Source organism: Coffea arabica, chromosome 6c (genome assembly GCF_036785885.1).
Source record: "Coffea arabica cultivar ET-39 chromosome 6c, Coffea Arabica ET-39 HiFi, whole genome shotgun sequence".
NCBI classification, from domain to species: domain Eukaryota; kingdom Viridiplantae; phylum Streptophyta; class Magnoliopsida; order Gentianales; family Rubiaceae; genus Coffea; species Coffea arabica.
Genome location: NC_092320.1, coordinates 51167940 through 51173992, shown reverse-complemented (window position 1 = coordinate 51173992; position 6053 = coordinate 51167940). Strand labels below are relative to the sequence as shown.

The following is a 6053-nucleotide window of genomic DNA, read 5'->3' as shown; positions in this document are numbered from 1 at the left end:
CTGCAATAAGAGAATCCATAGGATTAGACGATGTTTAGCATCTTTTTTATATAACAATTATTTAGGAGGCGAATGATCCATATAAATGATAACTTTAGACCCTATTAAATAAGATCTAAATTTATCTAAAACAAATATCACCGTTAATAGATCTTTTTTTGTGGTTGCATAATTGAATTATGCCTCATTTAACAATTTGCTCGTGTAATAAATCATGTGTAATCTTCCTTTCTGTCTTTTCTCTAGAGCATTCTTAAATTTGTAGACCATTTTTGGCAGAGTCAAAAATTGTATTCTTAAATTTGCGGTCACATTTAAAAAATGCAGAGTCAAAAATGTGAATTCAGGTCACGTTTTCTCAAGCCTACGTATTTGTTTATGTAACTTTAAGGAATAAAACACAAGTTGAAAACCATGTTTTCAGGTCAAGTATTCAAGCAAAGGCTTTAAGGGACAAAACACAGGTTTGCTCTTTCATTCCCTTCTTCCTTCTCCAAACTTACGTATTCTCACAGATACACGCATACTTCACAAATCAACAATTTTACTCCATTTCTTTCCTATAAATCATCAACCCAATACCTTTTGACCCTTTTAGAGACTTTTTAACCGATGGCAATTCAATAAAAACCCCTCAAAATTTAGTTTCAAGTGATTGAGGGTTAGGGTTCTTTATTTCTAAATCCTTCAATTGCAGGTCAATTGGGGTGATTTTCATAGGATTTTTGCACCTTTAGCATCACTAAACATCTTTCTATGTGATTGAGATAAGTTTTCTCATCAAATCTTTGTATTTTGGAGGTTGGTAGTTTTCAATTTCATGAACTTTTTGACATTTTCTAATTCGAATTTTGGATCATGTTTATTGATGTTTTTAGCTTCCGATATACTTATTGAGGATGTTTAAACATGTTTACATGTTCAAATGTAGCAATTTGATTCTTTATTGTTTGTTAAAATTTTTCAATTTGCTATATTTGGATTAAATTAGAAAATTAGTTTGGATTATTATTGAACCCTTTAGATTGATATTATTAGCTAAAAATGGTTGGTTGATGACATTCTATCATGTACATTGCTTATATAGAGTAATTTTGATGAATTTTGTGTTTTTTAGATAATTGTTGCTTAATCATGTTTAGGGTTAGATGTTATTTATTGTAGTTAATGGTAATTGCTATAAAAATAATTATTGTTAAAGTCACTAAATTGATCATATTTGTTGCATATTTTAATAAGTTGATGATTTTAACAAATAATTGGCAATTTTGGGCATTTTTAATGTTATATCTTTCATGTCACAATTTTGGGGTAATTTGATTATTTACTTAATTGTTAATGACATGAGGATATAAACTTAAGCTTATTTGAGCCAATTTTACTCCCTATTTATTCATGCTGATTCTATAAAATGCCTACGATTACTATAAGTGAATGGATTTTTCTTTAGATGCTTTATAAGAATTATTTATTGGATTATGGGCGACGTGCGATTTTTATCCTTGTCTAAGAAGATAATTGCATTTTCTTTCTTAGATACCCTGGTGAGATGATGAAGGGATGTTATTCGTGAGATTTCTTCTTCTATTAGTGATGATAGTTGAAGGAGTGAGGAGATGGAAATGAGTGAGAAAATTGAAGAAAGTGAAGAAGAGAGATTTCCTTTACCCCAACTTGTGGTCAAGCATCAATGGGAGAGCAAATCTTGGTGCCCTGAAGCTACAATCTTTGATAGTTCTAGATTCACAACTTTAAAAAATTAAGAGTGGCACAAAAAACATGCTAACTTGGAGTTCATTTTTGAAAAGCACATCCACCCGAAAATTGAGACAGTTTATCATATCATGGAGGCATTTAACCAATTCGGATGGGCACCAATTCAGACTTTGCCTGCTCACTACTATCTAGATTTGGTGCGCGAGTTTTATGCTAACATTGTCAACAAGGCAAACTACAATGGAGAGTTGGTAGACTCTTGGGTGTGAGGTACTCGAATATACCTTACTCATGATCTCCTCGTGCGTATTTGGGGATGCATTGATTCTGGGCCGGTTGTCAACTTGAAGAAAGAATTCATTGCCCCCAATAAGAGATGGAATCCCTTACATGCCATGTCTTGATTTGGTCTCGAGTACCAACCTTTCCGCTCCTCTCACAAAGAGACGATGATTGCTAGTGCTTTTGACACTCGTCATCACCTTATTATCTACATGACGGCGCACAATGTGATTCCAAAGAAGAGTGGCCATGGGAAGGTCTGAAAAGTGACATCTACTTTCTGGACCACATGTTTCACAATAGGGAATCCTCCTACGCTCGTATCCCAATCCCAAACATCATTATTAGCTACATAAGGATGATAGCAAGGAGACATATTACCTCTTTTAAATTTGGATTTTCACGTCTCATTTCTCCCATTTTTGAGTGTATTGGTGTTAAGTTAATCGGAGTTAATCATGTGGCCATCCATCTAAGTGAAGAGCTGAAATTTTCAAACTTCCATAGGATAGGCATCTCCACAGATCATATTATTCTGTCATGGGAGGAAAGATGACAAAAGGCACGTCATAACCAAAAAGAAGCTAGACCCTCGACATCTGCTTACCTCCTCTACCACCTCAATCCAATTACTTTTTAGTCGCCTTGATAACATAAAGCATCAGCTGGCCCTAGTTGACACTCGCACATGTCGTATAGAAGACGCACGTCAGTGACATGCGGAGCAAGGAAACACGTGCTAACCTCTTGATGCTATTTTGCTTCTGCTTTCATATTTTCATTGTTGTTTTCTTTTTATATTTTCATTGTATAAATTTAATTTGTACTTAAAATTTTGTATTTCAAACTTGTGGTAGTTTTAGTAGGCTTTGGTTGTAGATCGTCGATGGTTCATAACTCATGGTTGAATTGGATTTCAACCACTAAAATTGGGAAGTAACTTATTCTTACTTTCTATTATTTTTTTTCCTATACATTGAGAACAATATGTATGTTAAATGTGGGGAAGGAAATGATGCTAATTAGTTACTTTTGCACTTATATTGCTTGAAATATTTAGATTTAATGTTGAAAATTTGGCTTGTTTTGAAATGTCCATTTTTGGGTTTGCTGGCAAGGAGTTTTGTCCAGCATTAAGGGGAAACTCTATAAAAAAATTTTCAAAATCTTGTCAAAATTTTAAAAAATTTGCCCCAAAGTTTTTCATATCTACTTTACTTGAGTCCACAAATGCATGGGTAGTTTTTCATATCTATTTTACTTGAGTCCATAAATGCACGAGTTTAAGTCCCTTTTGTTTCAAATTTTCCTATATAAGAGAGACGATTTAAGTAATTTGACAATTCAATTCTTACTTGACTTGGAAGCAATTATTATGTGATTAGAACTATTACATGTGAGAAAATATATCTTGCAAAAGAGGGAAAACTATACTTAACATTGTGAGTACTAATGAGATCTCTCATCTTACTTATTTTTACAAATAACAGATATATATAGTTGCCAAAAGTAATTCTCTTCCTAATATATACCTTGTTGAGAGATTTTTCATGAAAAAAAACTCCAATAAATTCTTATACTGAGTAACCAGGAGTCTTTATCTACATATATCAACTTTTGCATAAAAAAGTATTTGAATTAGGAGTAATAAGTGAAATGTTGAGTAATCGGAGATTTTCATTTAAAAATAGCGATCTTCACGTCAAAAAACATTTTCACACTTTAAAGATAAATAAAAGATAGACAATGTGAACAATTCCCTTTGTAATGTTTGTGAAACTAACATCTCATTTTGAAGGAACAAAATATCTAATGTGACTATATAATTTAGTTATTTGTGAAATTAAATAAGATAGAGAGATTGAATTTGATTGGATGAATTTTGGGTATAATTATTTCTCTTTTATATGGTATGATGAGTATTATGGGTGATATGAGTGGTTGCATAATAAAAGCTTGCCAAGTTGAGAAGAATTGAATTTTAAGTTTACTTGATTCGTTTCATTTCTTAAATCATTGTTGGAAGACCTTTCCTATTGCTTGAAGATAAGTAATGACTTAAATATGGGGGAATTTGATAAGAGTTTATTAAATGTGTTTTTAAGAGGGCAATGGATGGGGATAGTGCTGCCGGCCCGGATGGGTTCACGGGCAAATTCTTTACCTTTGCGTGGGAGGTTATTGCTCAAGACGTCCATGATACGGTACTAAGCTTCTTTTGTGGGGCAAAACTGCCTCGTTTCGTCACTTTTACCTCGCTTGTGTTGATTCCTAAGGTATCGAATTCTCAGGATTTTTCTCAGTTTAGACCGATTAACCTGTGTAATTTTTTCAACAAGTTGTTATCTAGAATTTTGGCTGATCGATTGGCTGGCATCTTGCCAAAGCTTATCTCCCCCCCAGCAGATAGGTTTTGTTAAGGGTCGCAATATAACAAAGAGTTATTTGCTTGCCCAGGAAGTGGTATCGGGTATTGGTAAAAAAGTTGGGGGTGGAAACGTCTTCCTGAAGCTGGACATGTCTAAAGCTTATGACAGGGTGTCATAGTTGCATATCATTGGAGTCCTACGAAAGTTTGGGTTTGGAGAGCATTTTATAGATCTGGTGTGGCGGCTGTTGTCTAATGTTTGGTTCTTGGTAATTATGAATGGCTCTTTATATGGATTTTTCAAATCTACGAGAGGGCTTTGCCAGGGGGACTCACTGTCGCCGGCATTGTTTTTTATAGGGGCTAAGATTCTGTTGAGAGGTTTAAACAACCTTGCGCTGCAGCTGGGTTTCTTGGGATTCCGACTTCCGTATGGATGCCCCCAGTAACTCATTTGACATTCCCGGATGATATTCTTATATTTGCGAATGGGTTCGCCTCCTCCTTAAAGGACATCATGCAGGTGCTGGAAGGATATCAACAGTGTTCGAGTCAGCTGATAAATGTTCAGAAAAGTGGGTACTTGGTTCATTTGTCATTGGCACCGACCAGAAAAAGGGTGATTGAGCGCATCATGGGGTTTGTCTGGCAGGCCTTTCCCATACACTATTTGGGATTTCCTTTATAATTGGGAGGTGTAAGTCATCGTACTTTGGGGAGGTGTGTCAGGCAATCTTGCAGCGGATTTTGTCATGGAAATCAAAGCTATTGTCTTCAGGAGGTAAGATAGTTCTAATCAAGCATGTGTTGTCAACGATACTAGTCCATTTACTATCGGCTGCTGTGCTTCCTCGCTCGGTGTTCGGCTTTCTAGAGAAGGCCTGCTCAAATTTCTTATAGGGTTCATCGCCTGACGAAACACAGCTTCATTGGATCCGGTGGTCTCAGTTGTGTTACCCTGTTGAGAAGGGCAGGGTGGGGTTTTGGAGGCTCGAAGACATCTATACAGCATTCTCTTGTAAATTATGGTGGATTTTTCGAACAGGGACGTCGGTATGGGCTGAGTTCTTGCGTGCAAAATATTGTAGAGGAATTCACCCTTGTCAAGCACAATTGACGCTGGCTGCTTCACCAGTTTGGTGACGGATGGTGAACGTGAGTCGTAGGTCGAGCTCTCTATGTTATGGCTAGTAAATGATAGGTCTTGCCATTTTTGGTATGATAATTGGTTGGGCAGTGGTGCTTTGTTTATTCGCGCAATAGTCATCCCGCATCTTTCGTTTCATAACAGTATCAAAAATAGGATTTGGGATGTGAGTCTATTATCTCACCTTTTGCCTAGCGACATTGTGTCTTCTATACTACACCACCCGGTTCCAGATGGAGGAAGTGCAGATGAAGTAATTTGGATGCCCACACCGTCTGGAAAATTCACCTTGGCGTCAGCTTTCCGTGACATCCGACAGGCCCATAATACGTATGTGGTTCTCTCTAAAGTTTGGCACCCTTGAATTCTTTTGAAAGTATCTTTCTTTATGCTACGGTTGCTGATGGGGAGGGTGCCACTGCCGGATATGCTACGCTGCCTAGGGTTTCACTTGCCATCGAAATGTCCTTACTGCCTAGGTGCATCTGAGGAATCTCTCGAGCATGTTTTTTCCAGGGGTCACATAACGTTGGACATCTG

The 6053-nt window shown here is 36.5% G+C and overlaps 1 long non-coding RNA gene across 2 annotated transcripts; it reads left to right on the top strand.

Moving 5' to 3' along the window:
• Positions 1-427: 427 nt before the first annotated feature.
• LOC140008091 (uncharacterized) lies at positions 428-2838 on the top strand. Of its 2 annotated transcripts, none has more exons than XR_011815499.1 (2): positions 428-464; positions 1537-2838. It is a non-coding gene; the product is annotated as an uncharacterized lncRNA (long non-coding RNA). The 2 variants fall into 2 exon arrangements; XR_011815500.1 differs by having other exon boundaries at positions 451-801.
• The last annotated feature ends 3215 nt before the right edge of the window (positions 2839-6053 follow it).